Source organism: Cyprinodon tularosa, unplaced genomic scaffold, assembly GCF_016077235.1.
Source record: "Cyprinodon tularosa strain WSP-4 unplaced genomic scaffold, ASM1607723v1 ctg251, whole genome shotgun sequence".
Taxonomy (NCBI): domain Eukaryota; kingdom Metazoa; phylum Chordata; class Actinopteri; order Cyprinodontiformes; family Cyprinodontidae; genus Cyprinodon; species Cyprinodon tularosa.
In genome coordinates, this window is record NW_024038933.1 from 926,488 (window position 1) to 952,228 (window position 25,741).

Sequence of the window (25,741 nt, forward strand, 5' to 3'; positions counted from 1 at the left end):
CGTTCTGGTCTCTCATAGAGTGAACGGCGTGCCCATATTTGGGTTGAGGCAAGTTCAGGGTTGAAGGTGGTGAGATGAAGGTTTCTGAGAATGTATTATTAGCTGATAATGGCTAATTTGCTTGGCTTTTCTTTTTAATGGCGAGGTTTCTTTCCAGGCTGTTCAGGTCCCTTTTGATGGCATCCTGGTCAGTTCCATGGGTTTCTAGCTTGCTCTGAGCTCATGATGGCAGATGCAGCAACCAGTTCTTTCATGGTGACGTACCTTCTGGCGACTCCGCATTTTTATAGTTTCACTGTTCCAACCTCTTCAAAGGGATGCAGGCTTAACGGTGTTCAGGGAGTGCTGAGCATTTTTCCTGCTCCCACTGCTGTTCTTTGTGTCCTCCAAAGTCTGTCTCCGATCGTTGGCCCAGATGCATCTTGGTAATCACTAGATGTTTTCATTCACTGCTTGGCCAAACAGATTCTCAGGCCTCCAGTTTGTTGTTGTTCTTCTTTCTGGCAGTAAGTGAGAAATCACTGTTGAGCTGGTACGTGTTTGCCGCTAGTTTCCTGAAGGCATCCGGACGGTCTTTGTATTTAGAGTCGTTAAAGGCGCTCAGCAAACGTTGAAGCATCAACCTCATCGTTCATGAGATCCTGTTTGCTGCATATCTGCATTTATTTCTTTAGACAGTGCATTCCTCACTGTCTTCCTCTTATGAGGATGGCGTTTTCCTGCTGAAGTGCCTGAGATCTTCTCGATCTGTTGGAGCCTAGAGAGGCATTAAAGCTCCACTGCTGCACCATTATAGTGCGCTGGGTTGTTTAACTAGCAGTGGTGTTCCCCTTCATTAGGATGGGGATCGTTAATATTATAGTGGATATCGATACCGTTTATCGATACTCCCCGTTATGCGAGATCCGAGTCTTTATCATGAGCGGGATGCAACAATGGTGTTTTAACAGACAGAAAGTGAAGTTGATGAAAACAGAAAAATATTAGGTTGAAGTAGATGATCGGGTTACTTTTGGTTAAAACAAATATATATAGGTTTATTGCACCAAACTTTGGGTTAATGTATCGTCTACTAGACTCTTTTATATCAGTTTTTAGTGTTTAGAGAAATAGTTTAGCTATAAATAATTGTAGAGTGTATAAATTTAAATGTAATTTTTAAATAAACTGTGTGGAATCAGTAGGAAACCAATCGTCAAGATTATACGCAAAACGAACAACTAGCAAGCACACAGACTGTAAAATACTCATAAGTATTCTACGCCAGGAAAACACACAATATGTCCTCACGCCATTCATTATGTTACACATTTAACCGCAGACATGAATAACCTAATTGGTAGCATTATAGAGAACTGATCGCATATCTTGAACCCTCAGGTCACGCAGCCACGTCTGAAACAATGGTGAGTCACTGGGTTCGAAAACCTAGGACGTGCAATCCAGTAGTAGACCGAGTATGTGGAATGCCGATATACGTCATGAGCCGCGCAGGGCGCCTGAGGTGTGCTGGTCGGGATTCCATAGAGTCCGCTTAAATTCGGCGCTTCTTAAAATGCGTGCCTTGGCTTTATTGTCCTCTATATTGAAGGACGTGTGGGTCACTGATGTGGTATCCACGGTAGTAGCGTGTTGGATAGTCGCCAGGGATTCATGGTTCGATGACCAATCAGAGCTGTGGATCAGATGAAGAGGTTTACTTTGTGCGCCGAACAGGAGGTGGAAATATTGGAAGTACAGTGTTTAATATAATACAGAGTTGCATTATAATATTGATAGGTCTGAGATTAATGAAAAATAGGTATGTTTTTATAATGGTTATAGAGTCAAGTAATTTGGCGGTAAAGTTTGATTTAGTTCTGAAATGTATTTATAGTATCTGTTACGGGTAAGATGTGTTTAAGCTTTTGAGGGGGTAATTAAAGTGACAGATTCTAAATTATATTCATCAGGGAGAGGGGACGGTATAAAATCATGAGAAGTGAAATGATATCATGGTGGTTTATTAGCTTGTGATATGATTTGGCATAATATGGCGTAACTACGAATATTGTTGTATTGTATGACATATTAGAGATATTTGGCGATGGAAAAATTTGTTATACAGGTACAATGGAAAGATTAACTTATAATCTTACTACCGACCCTGTATATAGAAAAGTAGAATAGAAAACCCTATGAGTTGTACCCACAATGTGTCAAATTTACTAGCAGCAGAAAGATTATAGAAAATGGTAGCACCAATGTGGACCTTAGAAAAAATGTATTAAGAATAACATAATGGAGAAAAGAGGTTAAAATATAAGACAATAAAGATACTAGTTAAATTTTTTTTTTAAACAATATAAAACTGGGAATTAAATAACCAATAATTCAGCTATGTGGACATTAAGCAATCTAGAAAAACTCACAGATAAGGAAAGATCAAATTAAAATATATTTGATATGATGACAATAGTTATTGAACTTTAGGCAGCTCGATGGCCTCGGGCAGAAACATAAACGCAGGTTTATACTTTAATGCAGATAAACGGATGTATGAGAATAGAGGGATATTCCCCCCGGGTCCTAGTAAACTGGTGGTGGGAAGGGTATAGATTGATGGAGAAGTTTGATTAATCCAAAGAGGCATTGGGTAGTAACAGGTGATACTTGATGGTTAGATGACACTGAATGAACAAAGTTAGCATAGAACAGTCCATGAAGAGCAAGCAATGAAGCGACTTTGGAGAGGAAAAAGAACTTCCCCTAGTTTGGAAGAACTCTAGGCAGAACTAGTCTCCACGAGCGGTCTTTCTGCCGGACCCGTTTAAAGTGACAGGGAACCTCCAAGAAAGTCCTGGAGGGAGATACACACAGGAGGGTGAGGTGAAGGAGCCTCGAGGTGAGGAGTTGCGATTACTTACTACAATGGTAATTGTAGAAGGGATGGGGTGTGGTTATGTTCTGAATCAAAGGTGCCAACATAGGGGGAGCGATGGATCTTACGCTTGTTTGAAGAGCATGCCACGAGATGATTTGAGTGGCTTTAAGTAGAGTAAGCAGGTGAAATGTACATGGGGTATTTGGCACATGGTCTATTTGGGCATCAAGGAAAGTGGCTATGAAAGCGGGTTATGGCTGCGTCGCGGAGGCGGCAATCAAGCCTCAAATATGAATGGAAGTAATCAAGAGTGTTCTCTCAGTTGAATTTCCGCCTAGGACGCTACATTATCAAGGGGGTCTCATGAAAAACTCACATTTTGAGATAGAACAAGAATTCGGCAATTAAGAAGAGTATTATTGATACAATAGATTGACCTTATTGTGCGCTCAGGCCTCGGTCTAGCTGAAACAAAAACTGCTGGATTAAATACTTTAAATGCAGATAAACTGGTGTGTGATGAGTAATAAGATATTCTTCCCCCGAAAATGTTGCCGTTAGGAACTATGCCGTTGAGCGCCATCATATGCAGAAAGACGGAGGAAGAAGGGATGAGTACAGAACTTCGACTTCCAGTTTATGCACAGGTCAGTATACACGTATAAATGAATCTAATCATGACAGTGATCATAGTCAGTGAGCATGTGCTGAGAGAATAATAAAGGAGTTATTAGGCAGAATGCTTAATCCATGGTGCTATTGTCATTAAGCTAATAGAAACAATGCAGGAAGCTCATTTGTCGAGGAAGCATATGAGATACAAGTCAGGGACACTATTGTCAGATAAGCCTAAGGGCTAGGAGAACTCGGACAGGGGATGATGGTCGAGGAAGACAGGTTGTGAAACACACAGTATAGCTAGGCACGGGCAGCCAATAGTGTCACAGGGGGACCACAGGGCACTGCAAGGCATGCCCGAACAAAGGCCCAGCTAGATGGAGGTCATGGCAGCTGGATTACAAGGCTCTATGACCGCTTACAGTGGAGCACTGGGCAACGGGAACTACTAGGCAGGGTCGACCTCACAGGACGATGGTCAGGGACAGACTCACAGGCGTATCTATGGTCTAGGAACAGAGCCAGTGTTACACATCAGGAGAACAATGGTCGAGGGTAAGACCTCTTTTTCGAACTCTGGGAGTCATGGCAGGGGTTAGAACGACACAGGTGAGCATGGTGGCATTTGGAACTAAGGCCCATTTGAGCCCTCCACAGGTATGCTTTAGAAAGGCAGGGAGCACAACCTAGGTATCGAAGGGCCCGTGCACTCCACATGTATGCAAGTGTCTTCTGTGGGCTCGACGGTCTACTGGTCAACAACAGTGAATGGTCCATGGGTCGCCACACATTTCTACCAGGCAATGTGCATCCACACAAGGGAGGCTATCGGCAGGGGTAGCGACACATGGAGCGAATGGGCAGGGAGTCTGCTTCCACTACGAGGGTACTGGGTCGACTGGCCATGGTAGTCGACACCTAGTTGGCATCAATGCTAGGGTTAGCACACAGGTAGAGCAGATGGCGAGGGAACGACACAGTGAGGCATGGTCAAGGCTAGTGTGAAAGTGCAGGGATTCACGACTGAGGAAGCTATGGTCAGGCGCATTGCAGGGACATGAACTCTACGTGGAGCATAGCGATGATTCTGTGCTACTTCATCGGAGTAAACGGGGGTTCTGGTAACGGTAGAGGTCGGCCATGAAGGGACGACTAGTATGTGTCTAGAGATGGTGGCGGAAAACTTGGTCTATAAACCGAGGAAAGGTGGAATGACGATGTCGAGGCTCCATGATGTTGATGAAATACCGAGGAGATACTTATTGTCTGCTCGACAGAAGGAAGATAGGAGTAAGAAGAGAGACGGTTGCTTGCGCAGAGTTCTGCCTCATGAATAGAGAATGGGCTACTTAGAGATTGAGAGACCTGCAGGACGACTTCTTAGTGAGACTGGCGACGTAAACGACTGCCAAGTTGTCGTCAGAAGTCGGTATTATGCGACCTATTCGTCACTCCAAATGCGTTGCCCCAGCAGACAGGCAAATGCTCGGCTAAAGGTAAACCGTACCCGCTCTAGCGTTGCAAATCTACGATGAACTGAGATCTAATACGGAGGGAGCCATGGGAACTCGAGCAAAACACCCTGTACCAGAAAGAAACCCCCTCCCCATTAAAAAGGTCTCTACGGTAAATGTGTGCAGCATATCCTGAAAAGATGTGGAGCGTAGGGTCCGAAGCGTTTGGAGATGATGCCATACGTAAAATAAGTTGTGCGCCCTTCCATAGTCCAGTTACAATGAAGTACTATGCCCAATATGTGAAGGATTTCGTGATCATCGTGCATACTCGTTCTCCAGAGAAAGGCCGTAGATCTACAGATGAGAGGGAACAGAGTTAGCTAGGCATCAAGCAAGTCCGGGAAATAAGAGAAATCGACCATGATGCACTTCACGAGGCAACAATAAGTGACCTCAAGCCAAATGAAGCGAACTGACGTTGTGGAAATTAATTGGTGCAGAGTCTAAAGACTTGACAGAAATTCTCAACACTGAATACTCTCTAGGACTAGCTGTGGGTCTGCGTGCGATTTAGTTTTGATGTCCATCATGTGCCCACTGAGAAATACGAGAGCAATGCCCTAGAGTCTGTAATACAGCTCAATTGATACAGTGGGTTGATGTGGTTCTTTTCTTCGGAAAGAGGGTGATACACCCTAAGTGGTTAAGAACTTAAGTTTCTAAGGAGTTTGTCGAACTGGGCTAACAGGAAGGGAGGATCTATGCGTTAGTGAAACCATCGCTGAGATGAAAGAGACGCATGCAAATAGAGCGTAAACATAACTGGAGAATCCAACACAGAGCTAGCTGAGAATGTACAACAACAATGATATGCTGGCAGCAGCAAAAGGAGGAGACGGACAGCAATTAGAACAGAGGACTTCCATTTAGAGCTCTGAACAGTGAGCCATTAGTGAAGTGGTGAAATTGAAAATTAATTTTGGTGCTGTCTTGGGCCAGCCAGGCCCCGTTGGCCGGTGGTGCTTAAAGAGAGAAAATAGCGTGTGTCACACGAAAGAGCGCAGTGAAGAGAAAAGGAGGAAAGATGGGACTATCAGGCTATTTTATGGATGAGTGACGGCCAGTAAAGAGGGGGCAGTAATAAGTCCAATATGAGCCTCAGTTTTCCCGGAAGTATATCGGCTTATGAACTACCACTAGGGCTCACACGAAAGGGAGCAACAGAGGAATGTGTTTGAAAGGGACCAAACGTGAAACTCTTGGACACAACTTGTGAAGCAGCTGATCTACGTACGTCTGGTTCTTTTAAAGCAGATTGAAAGATTTAGGGAGACCGTGGGTGAGGGAGGGGGGGGGTTCAGGACTCCGAAATGAAAACCTTGAGACAGACCGTGTAAGATGAAGTAACGAAAGTGCGGCTCGGATGATGGTTAAGAAAAATTGCCAATTCAGAAAATAAATGATGGCGTTGAGAAGCGAAGACGGGCTAGTTAATGATTTGAAGGTACGATTTCTGCATGAACATAACACGACGGGCGGACAGACGGGACTTGGATGCGCATCCTAGCAATAGCTGGCAAGATGAGGAGAAACGCAGTTAGGAAAGTTGCATTGCACTTTCCATTTAAACTTATTACAGAAGGGTCTGGAATTTGGAATATCAGGACGATTTCTACCAGAGTCAGTGTGGGCTGGGGCAATGGAGGTAGAAGATGAACGCTAGGTCGAGGAATATAATTGAATGCTAGACTTAAAAGTGAATAAGATGGGCAAAACGCAGCTCGGATGATTTGGAACACTGTAAAAATGTCACCTGAGCTGAGGCGACTTGAATGTTCACTCATAAACTTTCCACAGGAGGGGAGGTGAGTGAAACTAAATTAATATACTTTTCCCTTATATAATATTGCAACAGGGCGAAGGAGAAACGTTAGCATAACATAGAAATATTATAAACTGCCTGAATGGAAAGAGGCGGGGGAATCATAATGAAAAAAAAAAGGTGAGAAAAGTAGAAAATATATAAATAGAAAACTTGTAATATAATACGTCTTACACCTAGAGCTGGCACATGGGCGGGCGGTAGGGCGAGTGGAGAATGTAGGAGGAGTGTAGGAGGGGAGTCCCGCATGCGCAGCAGGAAGTGCAGTTGATGACGTGCTAAGGTGTGTGAAATCCCAAGGTCTTGGTGACACTAGCTGACTACAAGTCTGAACGGAGGCTGATTTAATGTCCAGGGTGGAGCATAAGGAGAAGCGGCGAAAAACTGGTCAACAGCGGGATGATTGAGGAAGGGTGAGCCGGCTATGGATTATGAGAAACGACATGGTGGGAACAATCTGAATAATGACCTGGTTTTTGCGTCGGAACGGATGAGAGGGACCGGGCGGGGCGCTATGGCGGCAGTAGCTGGGATCTGGTTCTCTGCTTGCGTTTGCAAGACGCGCTTACAACCCAGGGAGCTTGAGTGCGAGGACGGAGATGAGAGAGCGAGGGCTAGACGGGAAGACTGCCGTTCGAGTGCCGGAGGATTGGGAGGTAGGTTTAATGTTGTCTGAATCAAAGTCGCTGACGATGAGGATCGAAGGGAACTTGCGCTTGTTGAAGAGCAGGGCCTCGAGATGATTTAGGAGTGGCAATAAAGTAGAGTGGCTTGGAAGAGTGATTGGTGCATCAAGGAAAGTGTCTTGAAGCGGGGTTAGTCTGCGTCTGGAGGCGGATCAGCCTCAGATTGTTGAATGGAAGTAAATCAGAGTTTCCTATCAGTTGAATTTCCGCCATTAGCTTTCATTTTTAGACAGTAAAGGAGTATTTTGAAAGATTAATCAGCAACTTCAGAGATTTAGCAGAATGACGAGCAGCAGATTCATTAACTGACAGAGGTTCTAGTCAATACATTTGAATTTTGATTTGTTCCTGCTCCCGGCAGTTGGAGACATATTATTTTCCCAGCTCTGGATTCTTGTGGAGAGTGTTAGTCTTTGGTTCACTTCAACAAGTTAAAAAAGAAATAAACAGTTTTTGGAGAAAACTTCTGGTATTCATGTGGCTTTTCCTGCTTTGTGTGTCAACATTTATAAACGGTTTGCTAAGCAACGGGGGCAGAGCAAACGCGGGTGAAAACAATTCCGAGGGTAGACCTGGTCGAATTACACAACCTAAACTCTGTCCGGTCTCCTATATTTTACAAGGACTTTCGAAGATCCAGTCTAGGTAGACCCGCTTCCTTGGAGGGACCCAACTGTCCTTAGGTTTTCAAACAGAGCCTTGTTTACTGTTTCAAGCTGAACTAGCTTGTATGCAGCCGATTATCCTACACGGATTTCACTAATTACTTATTCTGTTACTGACTCGGCTCGACAAGCAAACATGTAGTCCACAGTGTGTCCGCTAACCAGTGGGTACTCTGAGTATGATTATGAAGTACTGGGCTCCGACCTGTTGGTCTGCGGCGGAGGCAGCCAGCAGCAGCATGACGAGGATGGAGTCTTAGTATACTCAACCCTGAGACCAGTCGAAGTGGGTACCTGTTCGTTTGGCCTTAATTGAGCACAGATTTACTAATGTGCGCGTTGTCGCAAGAGGTTGTGTTCCCCCCTTTTACTAAGAGATGGATTTTTTTGTAACATAAGATTGCATTGCACTTCTTCTTTATGTCTGTTTGAGCTCTATAGAGTAAACATAGAAGCTCAATACTTTAGACCATTGTTCCCGTACCGTCAAGGTCGCATCTTCGAGATCGCGAGTCTAAGTGTACTGCCAACTGTGTCTGCAAGTGATTGGTATTGATTAATTTAATGCAGAGTCTACAGGGATACACAAATTATGTTACAGAAGCCTCCTGGAGAACAAAAAAAAAAGAACGACCAGACCGACATAGAGGTATCGATAAGAGCCCAAAACCTTACTATGATTTTCGGTTTTGAAAAAAAAGTGGACACCGGGGTTCCTAGATAGAACCGGTATAATCGATCCACCCATCCCTAGTCTCCTTCATTCCAGGCTGTCTTACATTTGAAGAAGCTGTAAAATGGATGTTTCCTTCGTCTTCCAGTCCTTTGGGCGCAAGACCGTTTTTTCAGTTGTTTGTTGAGAGCAGTAAATAGTCGTCAGAGAAATGAAGCTTTGAATTGGTAGATTTCAAGTTCGTTTTCCCTTCTTCAGTAAAAATGCTTTTCTTCTTCACGGGCACACGACGATTCACATAGACTGTTAACAAGGAACGCCATGGTTCCACTATGAAAGAGGTTTCTTGCGATGAAAGCATTTGCAAAGAAAATGAAACCTTCTGTTGCGCCTAATACAGTAGCTGAAGCGCTGTGTCCATATCATGTGCGGGTGGTGCAATTCAGGGTTGACAGTGTGGAGAGATTGAGGGTTTTCAGAGAAGGTTATCAAAGCTGATATCATGCTAATGGGGGGTTTTAAGGGAGTACAGTTGGGCTGGAGTTGGTGAGTCTTCATGAGAGTAAATTTTTGCGAGTGTGATGGTAGGTGGGTATTTGAAGGAATGTTTTCTTCAGGTTAATTAGCTGTGTCAGTTTCTGAGAGTGAGGAGCATCCTTTTTTTTTAGAGCCACTGAAGACCTTTAGGATTTCTTAACTTTCTGAAAGATATCTTTTTGGTGGTTTTTTCCCGGATGAAAATTGTCCTTCAACTTTGTTGTCGCCGGGTTTGCCACTGCTGCCTCTCATTTGTGCTAGGAGACATCGGATTTTTTTCCTGGATCCATGAAGTACTGTCATTTGGTTCTCCAAGTCTTGCTGCGACACGTCTGACTCAACAAGCGAGCCTGAGATTTTTTCCTTCTCCAAGTGCAGGCGTCGTGGCTCCGCCAAAAGCTACACTCCATTTATTTTTTGGACCTAAAACAGCTTGTAGTCTGGACGTTGCCCTCAATTTTCGTGGGGCAAAGCGATCCTAGCCCTTCGCCCCTTGTTGCTTGGCTTTTCTTCCTTAACTCATGGGTTTCTCCAGCTGTTTTCTAATCCCTTCTTGATGGTCATCTTTGGTCAGGTCCCTTGTTCCTCTAGCTCAGCTCATGATTCGCAGCAGCAGTCAGCACCGTTCTTCATGTAGTTACCTCAGCGTACTTCCAGTATTGATATTTCCAGAGCTGTTCCACCTCAGAAGGATCAGGCTTAACTGGGTCAGGAGGCGATCATTTGATTCCTGCTCCCAACTGCTGTCTTTGTTCTCGCCAAATCTGTCACCACCTTGGCCAAGCAAGCTTATGTAATCTAGATGTTTCTTCCATCTGGCTTGCCAAACAGATCTCAGCCTCCTTTGTTTTGTTTCTCTTTCTCAATAATCAGAGAATACTCTTGGAGCCTGGTGTTCGGGGCCTTTCTGATGGCATCTCAGGCGGTTCATTTTGGTTTTTTCTTAACTGGCGCTCATCAACAGGAACAGTGAGACCTCACTTCATGAATCTGTTTGCTGCCTATTTCAATTTTCTGAGTCAGGTCTTCATAATAACTTATCTTCTTCTAATGACAGGCGTTTTCGGGCGATTTGAGAGTTTGACGGATAGAGAGCGTCGTTGTCCTTTGTGAGCATAATCTTTTCAGTTGTAAAGGTGCTGCTTGGGCTGGGTATATGGGGCCGGCGGCTACAGTTTTCGTTTGATTTTGAATTTCTGCTGACAAGCATGCTGCGAGAGTCCCTTATCCTCGTTGCTGTGTGAGGTAGCCTAAATAGGGAGCATTAAACATCCTAAGCTCTTGTGGCCCACACTCATAATATTAGTGCTGCTGGTTTGATCAAGCAGTGGTGTCCCTTCCAATGCAGCTGTCCAATACATAATAAGAAGCATGTATAAATAGGGATGTTTTCCTTCGTTCTTCAGCCTTTGGGTGCGAAAGGACGTTATTTACGAGGTCTCGTGTGTTAAACATAAATGTTCGTCAGAGAAAAAGACTGATTGCGATTCCAACTTTTTCGCACCTCTTCCGAAAGGTTTTCTTCACGTGCAGCACTTAGCGAGCTTCACAAATGTTGCTTCACGACAATGTCTAGTTATAGTTTGTTAAGAAAGTAATCCTAGTAGCTCAATTTAAATCTGGGGAATTAGCTAGCGGCCGCGCCTACCCGATATGATGTCACATACTGTCATAAAGAACACCAGATATGATGTCAACAGAGCAATAAATAGCAGTCCCTGTTTCCTGTCAGCACACGAAACACAAGTACCGCCCATTGCGTTCACCTGGATTCCTAAGAATCTAAACATGGAGGTTGAATATTGGAATCCTTTTTTTTTGCTTATTTCATTGAAAACTATCATTCTAAGCCAACAAAACAACATTCTTTTAAATCCAAAACTATATTTTATTTTTGGTTCTTATTTACTTTATTTATCGAAATAGGTACAATGCACATTATAAGTATCAATCAGTAATATAAAACATATGTAAATATGCCGGCATTTATAGCTACAAAGCTACGTTTCCTTCTATCCCGTGATCCCTAAGGCAGGCTAAATACATAAGTGCACAATATAACATATAACACATTACAAAATCAAGCATCACCCAGGAAATGTAAGATGATTTTAGTGGTTACAATGACTTTTATCTTTTGCATCGTACGTTTGGAGTGTGCAGCACCTAAGAGCTGATCAGTGTAGGATCTCTCCCTTAATGTTCAGAGGAAGACTGTTCCAGATTTTAGTGGCTCTACACAGAGACTGTTCTTGAACCTAAACTTTGCGATCACAAATGTATCCATACCCATGCAAAGCTCAGTGGTTGTAATTTTCAACCCCAGTCATGTCCACGGGCAGTAACGAGCAAGCATCCAGTTTGAGAGTTGAATTCAGGACACCAACTTTTGAGGCAAGCTCTGGATGTGGCAGCATATGACACCATGTATAACCAGGCTTCTCTGCTATCTTTTTTCCTGAACCACTGAATCTAGTAGAGACTCCAACCGAGTCCTCACACTGGGTGTTCCCCAGAGTACTGCGTGATTCATAACTTGGACTCTGTGTGATCATGGCTGAAACTGACCTCCTGCACCTGTAGTTACAAGCAAAGGAACCGTTGTGTAGATCTCTGCAGTATATTTACCCGAATGTTTTTCATTTGAGTTTTTTTATACTGGAAATTCAGCTGGATCTCAATACTGCTAAGTAATGTCAGACTTGGATAAAAATGAGTTATGTTAAAGAAATTACAATACATAGCTGGCTATGTAACGACAACAGAACCTGGTTACAAAACAGACCCGTACGTGAGAAAATCCTCCCCAAAGGGTTCTAGAATCCACCTTTTGAAACCTTCCAATAGTCAATCTACCTTACAAAAAATATATATGATTGAATATATCATCTTTAATCACTATAGTCAGAGCATCCTTTCGTCACATCTGCACATCATTCCCCATCTCTTGGGTGATTAGGCTCTTCCTTCTAGGAATAACCTAACAAACTCTCGAAGAACGCAAGACCATGTAAAACAAATTTTTGACATAGTACTATCCAAAGAAAGAAAAATCAACACGTTTTCTTGTAGCAGGTTAGATTAGCTGGGCCTACCATAGCTCTTCTATATTTTTAAAAATTGAGGGAGTAATTAACCAATCTCCCTTACCTCACATCACTGGCTGCAGATGTGAGAATATTGGCTCTTGTGTTTTAACCGGGTCACGGCACAGCCTGGTAAGACTAGGTAGGTGCCTCGCATGGCTCGTGGGGTGGACTGGGAAGCTATCTCCGTCCTACGAAAGGACCCGAAAGCCACCAACATTAACAGATGAGGTGTTGCACGCAGGTAAAACTTCATACAGATGAACCAGCAGCAGGATAATGAAAAGTGATGACTTACCGCTTTAAGATTTGATTCCCAGGCAAATGTATGAGTTTTAAATGACAAAAAAGGTTTTTACAGCACTCCTCCAGCGTTTCTTATTTAAATCTACAAGCTAAGACAACATTCCACCAAACCACTATAAATCTATCAACTGGACGCCAAGTAATCTGGAACGCAGTGTCTGTTTTTCTTACCAGGGGCGGGACGTGAGTGGCAATAAAACATCTTTATTAGTTGATTACCACCAGCGTAGAACAAACCGAATAAAACAGAATTTCGCAGCAGCTATACTCTCAACTGTAACGTTCCTAACTCCATTTTTAATGTGTAATTGTTTTGAATACTAACGACATAACAAAAGTGACTGGATTATTCACTAACATATTACTTGACATATCAGTATTTTAATTTGAGAATTCACACCTTTTCAGGACGCAGTGTCTGTTTTTATGAGTGGAAAGGGTTATAGATTATGTGGTGTCTCTGGGTTCAGATCATTTTTGAGAACTCTTCTATAGTAATTAAACGCACTAGTAGTGCGAAATACGGGTGTCCGTGGGTCTCGACCCCCCTGATTAACCCATCTGAGACCACCTAGAAAGTGCCTCAGAAAGCAAATAATTTAAAGTGGTCTTAAATTGTGTCAAACAAAATTTAAAATAAAATATTTTTTTGTTCACAAATGGTAACTAAAATGTTATAATGCTCGAACTATGCCCAGTATTAAATTCAAACCTTTATTCAAATAATATGTTCTGTTTTTTTCCATAGTGGTCGCCAGCCAATACTCGTTTGTATTGCAAATTAGCCATAGTGCTTTTCCGCGCAGTTATATAACACGGCCAAGCGCCGGTAACAGATTGCACTCGAAGACACATCAGTTCCTTCACTCCTGTTTAGTGGTTGACCTCCACTGGACAAATTCGATTCCCATGCATTTTTCCATGTCGAACAAAACCTGGATTAAAGCAACAGACATATAGAGTCGTGTGTGTGAGCGAAAGAGTAGAGACAGACTAGAGCGAGAGAGTATGACAGACAGTCTTTTGTGACGTGTGTTTTCATAAACTGTACTGTCTTGTTCAGGCTCTTGCCCCGCTCCACCAGATTCACAGACAAACTTCATCCAACAGGCTGTCCAGGAACTGAGCCCCCCTCTAAAAAAAAATAATCACTCCAGGACAAACTGTCTCCTACACTATATTAGTACTAATAATTTCTTTACTGTTCTTTCTGGACACTGTTAGCAAATATATTTTACATAAGTGGAAATAATAATTATAAATTATTATTTTTTCTGCTGCCATTACCATCTGCCTTTTTGCACACTCGCAGAAGTATTGTATATTTTATATATTGTGCATTTTCTACATTATTATTATAAAATTGAGAATGTTTAAATTTATTAATCATTTAGGAAACTGATCTTATATCTTGTTGTGCCTTGTGCACTTTATCTGTCATTCACTGTTGGTAGGAGAATGAGTAACTTACGTCCCCCTCTCGCAGTCCTTGTCATGTCTGGTGAATGTGAAGAATATAACACTTATAAGCTGACTTTGACTTAGCAATGTGTATAGGCCACTGCTATAATGAGAAATATTTTAGAATCGGTATTTGCGCAACAATTTGGAGACGTAGACCCCCAAATATTGACAGGTATTTCCGGGCTCATCTGATTATAAGACAAAGTAAAACTGTTCAGCCTTTTTTGGTATATTTATGTAAAATCCATAAAAGATTCCATTAGCACAGCATTACATTGTATTTATATATTCAAGTCACAGTGATCAATAATTCCTGCCTGTGGTCTCCATCTCCACAACGCCTCCCTCAAGTGGGGGGGGGAGATTCAGACACACCCCCTCTGGAATATTGACATTTTATCATTCTTGTGCACTGTATTTTTTGCACTCACAATCACTTTAATTTGGATCTATAGGTATAGATTCAAATTCCATATAATACATATAAAAGTTTATAACAATCGATCATTTTATATTTATATTATTTTGTGTGGTTTGTTGTGGATAATAATATATATATATATATATATAAATATAATATAAGTATATAGTATAATATATTGTATATATATATATAAATAAATATATAAAAATGTTTGTATATCTGGAGCATGTAACAAAAGTAATTGTAAATGTTCTGGCTCCTAATATTTGTTTCTACTGACCTAAATTGCTTTTTTAAGTTGAAACAGGTGTAGGATCCATGTAGGGAACCATCAGATTTAACACATTTCTTTGTCAACTTAAATAAGAAGTTTTGAGCGAGCAGCTCGACTAAACTGCGCTAAGCAGTATCTCAGGGCTTCTTATAATACAAAATTTGGCAGTCCAGTCAGATTTAAATCCTGGGTCATCACATTATAAATAGGTGTTCTAACTCTCTACATCATTTCAGACTGAGGTTATAAAAGCTGTAATAGTTGTTCACCCATCAACAGCTGTTGTTTAGGAAATTAACCTTTTATGTAATCCTGGCAGCTATTTTGCAAGGGAGCACCCACACACTCTTTGAGACTAAAGCATTGCACACAAGTTAAACACCCTGCAATAATAAGCGAGAAAAACGTTTGCTATCTGTTAGGAAAGAAGTTATCTCGCAGCGCTCAACGAACACAAACAAAAAACGTGGAGGGGGGGACAACGTATGACGGAGGAAAAGAGAGGATGATAAAAACTTTATTCTACCCAGAGCCCACCTGTTTTTTCTCGTTTAAAATGCAGGTGTGTTTAACTTGGTTGCAATGCTTTAGTCAAAGAGTGTGTGGTGCTCCTTGCCAAACTAGCTGCGCGAGGATTACAATAAAAGGTCTAATTTCTAAACAACAGCTGTTGATGTGGGTGAACACTAAACACTTATTAGACCTCAGTCTGTAAATTGATGTTTTTAGAACACCTCGTATATAATTTCAGACCAGTGATAACTGAACTGACTGCCAAATTTTATTATAAGAAGCCGCTGAGACACTGCTTAGCACGATTAGTCGAGCGCACTGCCTCAACTTCTTAATTAAGTTGACAAAGGAAATTGTGTTAAATCTGATGGTTCGCCTACATGATCCTACCGCTGTTTTCGAAACTTAAAAAAAGCAATTTAGGCAATTTAAGTAGAAAACAAATATTAGAGCAGAACATTTTACAATTACTTTTTGTTACCATGCTCCAGAATACAAAACATTTATATATATATATATATATATAAATAATATATATATATATATATATATATTTATATATATATATATATATATAAAATTATAACACAACAAACCACACAAAATAATATAAATATAAGTTATACATTTATAACTATATATGTATATATATGCATATGTATAACTATAGATCCAAATAAAAGTGATAGTGGACGTGCAAAAACAAGTTTGCAAAGAATGAATAAATGTCCAAGTTCGGGGAGAGGGGTTTCCGAATCACTTGATGGGAGGCCGTTGTAAGAGATTGGTGACCACAGGCAGGATTTAGTGTCCTGATGGCTGAATATAAATGACAAGTATTGCAGTCTAAATGAATCTTTATTGGTTTAACATAATATTACACCAAAAAGGCAGAACAGTTTTTTTTACTTTGGTCTTTAATTCAGTGTGCGAAATAACGCTTTCAATATTTGGTGGGTCTCCGTCTCCCAATTGGTTGGCGCAATACCGATCTAAATTTTCTCAATATCAGTAATGGCCCTATAACATTGCAATATAAGTCAAAGTCAGCTTTTAATGTCAATTCTTCACATTCAACCAGACATACAAGGACCTGAGATAGGAGGACGTTTCTCATCCACCAACAGTGAAACAGAGATAAAGTGCACAGTTACACATATAAGATCAGTACCTAATATTAAAATTTATAAAAACATTCAATTTTAAAAATAAAATGTAAAAATGCATACAAATAATATAAATATACAATACTTCTGCTAAGGCAAAAAGGCATATGGGTAATGGCAGCAGAAAAATAATATAATATAATTATTATTACCATCTTATGTCAAAATATATTTGTAACAGAGTTGCAAAAGGGAACAGTAAAGTAAATATATGTAATAATAGTATGTAGGAGAAACAGTTTGTCCCTTGGTGTATTATTTTTTTTTGAGGGAGGCTGCTCGCTTCCCATACAGCCTGTTGGATGAAGTTTTCCTGTGAATCTGGTGGAAGCCGTGCAAGGAGTCTGAACAGACTGTCAGTCTATGAAAACACACGCACTAAAGACTGTCTGCGTCTATCTCTCCTCCTGTCTGTCTCTCTCTTTTTCGCACACACGACCATATGTTCTTGTCTATAATCCAGTATCTGGACGAACTGAAACTGTGGTCCGAATTTTCCAGAGAGTCCACAAACAGGAGTGAAGGACCAGCTGCTTCGGTGCAATCTTTCCGCAGCTTGGCCGTGTTATTAACTGAGCGGAAAGCACATGGCTAATTTGCATACAAACAGTATTGGCTGGCTCCACTTTGCAAAAAACAGAACATATTTTTGAATAAAAGGTTTGAATTTTTTAAAATGACTGGGGCATGTTGACCTTAAAAACATTTTAGATAACCATTAGTGCGAAAAAATATTTTATTTTAAAATTTTTTTTTGCGTTAGTGACACCAAATTTAAGACCCCCTTTTAAATTTTGTCTTTGATGCTTTCTACAAGTTGGTCTCATGGGTTAATCAGGGTGGTCCGAGCCCCCTCGACCACCCCGTAAATTTCGCACTCTGTCCTTTAATTATATAGAAGGAGTACAAAAAGATCTACAGAACACACATAATCTTAACCTTTCCACTCATAAAACACAGAAGCTGGGTCCCTGAAAAGAGTGTGAATTCCTCAATTATAATCTGAAATGTCAGTATAATTGATGTGAAAAATCCATCACCTATGAATTTAATGTCGTTAGTATATCAAAACATTAACAATTAAAATGTGGTTAAGGACGATACAAGTGAGAAGAATAGCTGCTGCCATTTTCTGTTATTTATTTACGTATTTGTTCTAAGGAGGGAACACAAATTAGCTGATTTATTTGCCCCTCACTTGCCCCTGTGTAACAAACAAGAACTGTTCCAACTTGGCACCAGTTGAAGATTTAAAACTCTGTTTGGTGGAAATTGTCTTAGGCTGTAGATTTTACAAACAACGTCTTGTGAGGAGATTTAAAAAACCCTTCTTTTTGTCATTTAAATCATACATCTGCTGGGGAATCAAATTCTAAAAGGAAATAACCTTTTCATTTATTCCGAGTTGCTGCTGGTCATCTGAATAAGCTCTGTAACCTGCCTAGCACCTCTCTTAATGTTGGGAGGTTTGGGTCATCATAGTTACGGAAAGTAAGCTTCCCAGTCCACCCCCTCCAGTAGGCACCTAAACCCTTTACCCATGCTGTGCCTGCCCCGGTTAAAACCAGGCCCAATATTCTCCCATCAGCCAGCAGGTGATGTGAGGAAAGGCTTTGGTTAATTCGTCCTCAAATTTAAAAATAATTGCTCTTGTAGGCAGCTAATCATACGCGATACAGAAACTGTTGGATTTTTTCTTTGGCTTATATGTAAAAATTTGTTTTCTTCCTGTCTGCTGATTCTCAGATTTGTTAGGTTTTCCTAAAGAAGAGCCCTAATCACCAGAAAGGTGAATGATGTCAATGTGACGAAAGATGCATGTAGAGTTAAAGATGGCTAATTTCATCAAATATATTTTGTGTCCATTAGTTGACTTTGAAGTTTCAAAAAGTAGATCTGACGTAAACCTTTGGATGTTTTTCCCACGTACGGGTTCTGGTTCTGAACCAGTCCTGTTGATGCGATACTAAGCGGCCAGCTAAGTTATTGAAATTCTTACCATACTCATTTTATATCCCAGTCTGACATTACATTAGAGATTGAGATCCAGCTGAATTTCCCAGTAAAAAAAAAAAACAAATGAAAACCTGTGGGAATATACTCAGATCTCGTACAACCGACGGCTTTCTAGTACTACAGGCTGCATGCGCAGGTCCAGTTTCAGCCATAGTCCACCTCACCATGTCGCCAAGTTAATTGCAGTACTTGACACCATGGTGGAGGCATCGGTGGAATCTCAACTAAGATCATGTCAGGAAAAAAGAAGCATCACAGCCCTGTCTACATGTCAGTATGCTGGCCACATCCAGAGCTGCAAAACGTGCCTGGAATTCAACATCAAACTGATCATCTGTGACAGGCCTGCATGACTGGGGTTGAAATTCAACCACTGGATCTTTGCATGGGGATGATACATTCTGATCGCAAAGTTTAGGTCAGAACACTCTCTGTGAGAACCACTAACATCTGGATACAGTCCGTTCCTCTGAACATACGGGAAGTCCTACACTGATCAGCCTTTAGACGTCAACTCAAAACTACAGATGAAAAAAACAAGTCATGTAACCACTAAAACTCTTAACATTTCACTTGTGAATGCTGTGTATTGTAAGTTATATGTTTCTTTCCTTACATGTATCCTGCCTGCCTAACAGTGTCCTTACTACGCGATAGAAACTAGCTTTGTAGCCTATAAATCCGGCATATTTACAAATGTTTTTTAATACTGAGATGTTCATTAATTGTGCATTGTACCCTATTCAAACTAAATAAATAAAAAATACAAAATAAATATAGTTTTGGATTCTAAAAACAAAGTGTTTCATACACTTTGGTTGTTGATAGATAGTTAGAGATCCTCAATGAAACTAAAAAAAAAGGATACAAAATTCAGCTCTCATGTTTACATTTCTTAGGATCCAGGTGCCATGGGAGCGGTAACTTTTGTCTTTTGGAGAGTATTTTTTACTTTTTTGTGCGTCCGGCCCAGCTAACAGACTGTCTATTTATTGGCTGCTGATGAAAGTCATATCTGGTGTTCTTTAATCTTTGTGACATCATAGGTATGCTGGTCTATACATTGAGGCTCATTTGATACCTGGAGTCCTTTTCTTTACAAAGCCTCTGTTCGTGAACACATCTTGTGAACCGCCTGTGCAACGTGAAACAACACACGCTCCTTTTCTGAAGATAGAAAACAGATGATCCAAACAGTCCTTGTTTTCTCTGACGAACTTTATGGTTCAACAGACGAACAGAAAACTCAAACGTCTCACACCAAAGGCTTAAAATGACGAAGGATAAACATCCCAATGTTACAAGCTTCTTCAAAGTATAGACAGGCTGATGAAGGACACAACTGGCATGATACAAAACCGTAGCATCACTATAATGGTGGTCAGAGATTGGACGTTTAAATGCCACTTAGGCTCCAAAGTACGAGAAGGATCTCAGCACGTTCAGCAGGAAAACGCCTCGCGCACTAAGAGAAGAAGTATTGAAGCTTGACTCAGAAAATAGAAAATGCATGCAAACAGAAACATGAGAAGAGTCCACTGTTCTGTAATGATGATACGCATTAAGAACAAACAACCAAATAACCCGCCGAGATGCCAGTCAGAAAGGCCGACCAGCTCAAGGAGTATGTTCTGATTACTGAGTCAAGAACAAAACAATTAGGAGGTGCTTAAGGAGATCTGTTTCGCCTAAGCAATGGAAGAAACATCTAGAATTACAAAGCTGCTCTGGCCAGATGAGAGACAAGATTTCTTGGCGGGAACAAAGACAGCAGTTGGGAGCAGGAAAATATGCTGCCTCCTGACCAGGTAAGCCTGATCCGTTCGAGGTGGAAACAGTCATGAAAATATCAACTGAAGTCGCAGAAGTTCGATCCCATGAAAACAGGTTGGCCTGCATCTCTGCATCAATGAGCTAGAGCAAGAGATAACAATAGGACCGTGCAAGATGCCATCAAAAGGGCTGAACAGTCTGAGAGAACCCTGAGTAAAGAGAAAAGTGCCAAGCAAAAGAGGCTCGCGGATCGCTTTGCCTCAAAAAATGAGGCAACGTCCAACTTACAGAGCTGTTTGTGGTCCAGAATGTAGCAGAGCTATGTGGCGGAGCAGCGTGCCTGGCAGTGGGAGTAAGAAAAATCCTCAGGAGGCTGCCTTTGGGTCAAAGTTCATAGCAAGACTTGGGAGATACAAAGAACAGCTCTGGAATCCCGGAAAAAAATCCATGACTCCTGCACAATGAGAGGAGGGCAGCAGTTGGCAAACGGCGACGGACAATGACAAGAAAAAAACCCATAAAAGAAATCTTTCTAGGAAAAAGAATCCCCTAAAGGTCGTTCAGATGCTCAAAAAAGGCTGCACCTCTACTCATAAACCTGACCTACAGCTAAACCTGGAAGAAACCTTCCCTTCAAGACCAAGACCATCACCACTGAAAAAATTACTTCCTGAAGCTTCCAACCTCCTCCAACTGTAACCTTTAAAAAATCCCCCCATTTAGTCATTACAGCTTCATTAACCCTTCTCAAGAAACCTTCATCTCTTCCACCTTCAACCCTGAACTTGCCCAAGCCAACATATGGACATAACGCTTTCATCTACTGTATTAGCGCCATGAAGGTTAATTTCCTTGCAAAGCTTGTCTCAAGAACCTTTACAATGACCCTGCCGTTCCTTTGTCACATCTTGTGAATCGCTTTGTGCATCGTGAAGAATGCTTTTTCTGTAAGCGAAGAAAAGAAGTAATCCAAATCAGTCATGCTCTGACGAAGTTATGTTCAACAACAACTATCTGAAAACAACGTCTGCCAAAGACTGAAAGACGAAGGAAAACAAGTCCAATTATACGCTTCTTCAAAGTAAGGACAAGTTCTGCTGAAGACTAGGTGTAATGTGCGGATTCGAAACCCTGTTCTATCAAGGACCCGGTTCCACTTTTCTTCAAACCCCCGAAAATCAATAAGGGCTTTGCGGGCTTATCGTACCACTGTCGTGTCTGGGTGTCGTGTTTTTTTTTTTCTTCCCGGATTTCTGTAACATAAATTGTGTATCCACTAGCACTCAGCATTTTCTAAATCTAATCAATCCAAACACTGCAGCAAGGTCTGGCAGATTATACTTAGGCTTTCGCGACTCCGAAGATGGCTGAACGTATATAGAAGCGAAATGGTCTAAAAGTTTGGCGCTTCATTTTTTACCAAGCTCAAAAAAGAAAGAACAATGAATATGCACACTTATGTTAAAAAAAAGTCATCTCTTTGTACAGAGAGGGGGGTAAACACAAACCACAATGCCAATCGACATCAGTATTGTGCATCAAATAAAGCATACGCAGTACCATCGACTGAGTCTCTCGGGGTTTTGAAAAGACTCCTCCTCCGGCCTGCGATGCTGCTGCTGCCGCCGCGCAGCCACAGTCGGCTGCCCGTCTCTCATCGACTCCACTCATAGTACCACTGGTAAGAGTAAGTTGCGCACACAACAGACTCTGTTAGCGTTGTCTCTGTCTCAGTTAAAAAATAGTAATTTGAAACGCGTGTTTTTGTAATACGGCATGCAGAACAAGCTAGTTAGCTTGAAAAGTATGAACAAAGGCTCTGTATATTGGAAAACCGAGGAGACGATTCCCTCCAAGGACGCGGGTCTTACCTAGAGCTGGATCCTTCGAAGTGACCTTGAAAATAAGGAGACCGGAATAGAGTTTAGGTTGTGAATCGACCGAAGGTCTAAGCCCTTCGAGATCAGGTTTTAAAAACCCGCCGAATGCTCTGTTTGCTTAGCAAAACTCGTAAAAAAGTTGACGCGCTCAAAAGCAGGAAAAAGAATGAATACAGAAGTATTCAAAAACTGTTTTATTTCTTTTTCTATTGTGCAGATGAACAAAGAACTACACTCACAGAGAATCCAGAGTGGAATTAAAATGTCACAACAGGCCGGACAGAATCAAATCAAATCAAATTAAAGAGAATAGAAACCTCAGTCAGTTAAATAACCTGCTGCTGTCGATTCTGCACATCTCTGATTTTGAGCTGCTATTTTCAAATATCATGTACTCGTAAAAATGAAGCTAAGGCGGAAAATTCATACATGACAAACTCTGATAACTATCGGGCGCGAGAGCAACTCCTGAGGCTTGATCCGCCTCCGACGCAGCCAAGCCCGCATCAAGCCACTTTCCTTGATGCCCCAATCATCTGTCCTGCACTCTACTTTAAAAGCCACTCCAAATCATCTCTAGGCCTGCACTTCAACAAGCGCAAGATCCATCGCTCCTATGTCGTGACTTTGAATTCAACAATATCAACTTAACCTCGCAATCCTCCGGCTTCGAAGGAGTCCCGCTAGCCGCTCTCTCATCTCCTCCTCGCGCACAAAATCCTGGCGCTCCAGGGTTCGGTAAAGCGGTCATGCAAACGCAGCAAGAACGTCCTCATAAGGCTCCAGCATGCCGATAGCGCCCGGTCAGTTCCCTCTCTCCGTTCCGACGGCAAACCCAAGGTCCTTCTCAATGTTTCCCACCTGTCAGTTTCTCAAACCATAAGCGGCTCACCCCTTCCTCCCACGATCCTCCCGCAGTTGCCAGTTTCTTCCTTCTGGCTTCTCTTTCCTCCACCTGGACTCTATAAATCGCTCTGTCCGCTGTGTTCAGACTCTGTCTATCAACGTGTCCTAAGCCTTGGGAAATCCCTCACACTGCGCACGTCACTCACTGTCCCTTCAGCTTCGCCAGTCGGGATCCCCTCCCTCCCACCTCCTACCATGTCTACCACTCTCGCCGTCACCCCCGTCGCCTGAGTGGCCAGCTCAGGTGTAAGACGTATCTAACCATCGGTTTCCTATTATAATTTACTATTTTCTCTTATTGTTTATTTCATTATGGCCTTCCCCCGCCCTTTTCCATTCAGGTCAGTTTTATATATTATCTATGTATTCTAACGTTTTTCTCCTTGCCTGTTGCAATATATAATAAAGGGAAATATATTACATTTAGTTTCACTCACAGCCTCCCTCCTGTGAAGTTGAACATCAAGTCGCCTCAGCATGTCGACATCTACAGCTTGTTTCAAATTCATCCGAGCGCGTTTTGCCCCACTAAACCCTTTGAAGTCTAGCATTCAATCTATTCACCTGCCGTTTCTCCTGTTTCTACACTATGCCCAGTCCCACCACAGAACTCTGTAGAAAAACGTCCAGGATATTCAATTCCCAGACCCATCTGTAAAAGAGTTTAATGACAAAGTGCATGGCCCCCCCACCTTTTCCTAACTTTCAGTTTCTCCACATTTGCCAATCTTTATGCTAGGATTCGCATGCCCAATATCCGTCTGTTCCCCGTCCGTTGTTTCTGTTCATGAGAAATCGTACCTTCAAACATATGAGCCCAGTACATCTTCTAACGCCCATCATTATTTTCGAATTGGTCAATTTATCTTACCCATCTTCCGACCCGAGCTTACTTTCCGTTCACTTCACTTCTTACCGAGAGGTCTGTTCTCTAGAGTTTTCATTTCGGATTCTGCACCCCCCCCCCCCTCACCCCACCGTCCTCTCGCCCCCTAATCTTCAATACTGCTTTAAAGAACCCGACCGTTCGTAGACATCGAGCTGCTTCACATTGTGTCCAAGAGTTTTCAGCATCACGATGGTTCCTTCTACAAAAAACATTCTCTGTCTGCTTCCCCATTCGTTTGTGAGGCCCCCTGAGTGGAAGCTAACCGCTATGATTCCGGGAAAAATTGTTAGGCTTCATATTGGACTTATCTGAGCCCTCATTCTGGCCCGTCAACCCTCCATAAATAAGCCTCTTGCTTCTTCCCTGCTTTCCTCCCCTCCTTGTTCATCTTTCACTGCGCATCGTGTAACCACGCTATTTTCCTCTCATTAAGACCACCGGCCAATGGGCCTGGCTCGGCTCAGAGCAAGACAAAATTATTTTCATTCCCCCTTCTCAATGTGCTCCTGTTCAGAGTCATAATATGGAAGTCTCTGATCTAAGTTTGCTGATCCCCGTCTCACCTTTTGCTGCAGGCGCAATCATTGTCGTTTGACCATTCTCATAAAGCTTCTGTGTTGGATTCTCCCTTTAATGTTACTCATTTGACATGCAAGCGAGTATCTTCATCTTCAGATGGTTTTCCTTACGCATAGATCCTCCTCCATTAGCCCAGTTTCGTCACCCTTAAACTAAAGTTCTTAAACCACTTGGTGTTCCCCTTCCCGAATCAATACCATCACCTTCTGTTACAGAATTGTGTTTCTCTAGGTCAAAGCTCACGGTTTCAGTGCGCAGTGATGGCATCCCTTGCCCGCAGAACAAGCCTGTCTCATATTCGTGAGATTTCTCAGTCCCTTATAGGCTCTGCAATCAATATTTCCCAACGTCAGTTGCTCTTTGCCTTTGTCACCTTATTTTTGCTGTCGCATCAAGGTCGTCTTATGTTTCCTCTCATTTCCCTACTGCTTGACCTACGCTAACTCTGATTCCCTTCTCTTCCACTAAGATAGGTTTCTACTGGACGAAAGGGATTGCCGTTCCGATCCTCCTTCTGGCGCTAGACTCTTGGTGAATGGGAAGGGCAAATTTATTTTCGATGGCTCATCATCCATAACGCTGACGCACTCTCTCCAATTTTTCAGGATGCTGCCCCATCCGTCATGTTTTTTGGGGGGTTGCTTTCATACACTGCTTTTGCTGTAGTTCATGGCTACCCTCTTTTCACAGTTCTCAGTCCTTTTGCGCTATGCGAGGTTTACCTTTAGGCCGCAGCTTGCCGTCTGTTGGGGCCGACTTTGGAGGAGAAATTGCGCATATTCCGCTTCTTGCGACAACATGGGCATGTCGTTGAACGCCATCTCATAAGGTCGCGTCCTGCTCTCATCTCTCCGATGCAATCAATTAAGGCATAACTTGGCAAGCAGTCCTCTACAACTCCATCATCTCCTGCTCGACAGCGTACCTGGAGCTCTTTTGTCTTAACCATGCTGCGATGCACTTTCTCAGTTATAAATTTCCCGACCTCCACATCTTTCTCCCTTCTGCCCGATCCTCCAGTCCGACCCCCTTATCTTCCGGCTAGAACGAAACCATCGCTATGTTGCTCCCCCCTCAGAGTCAT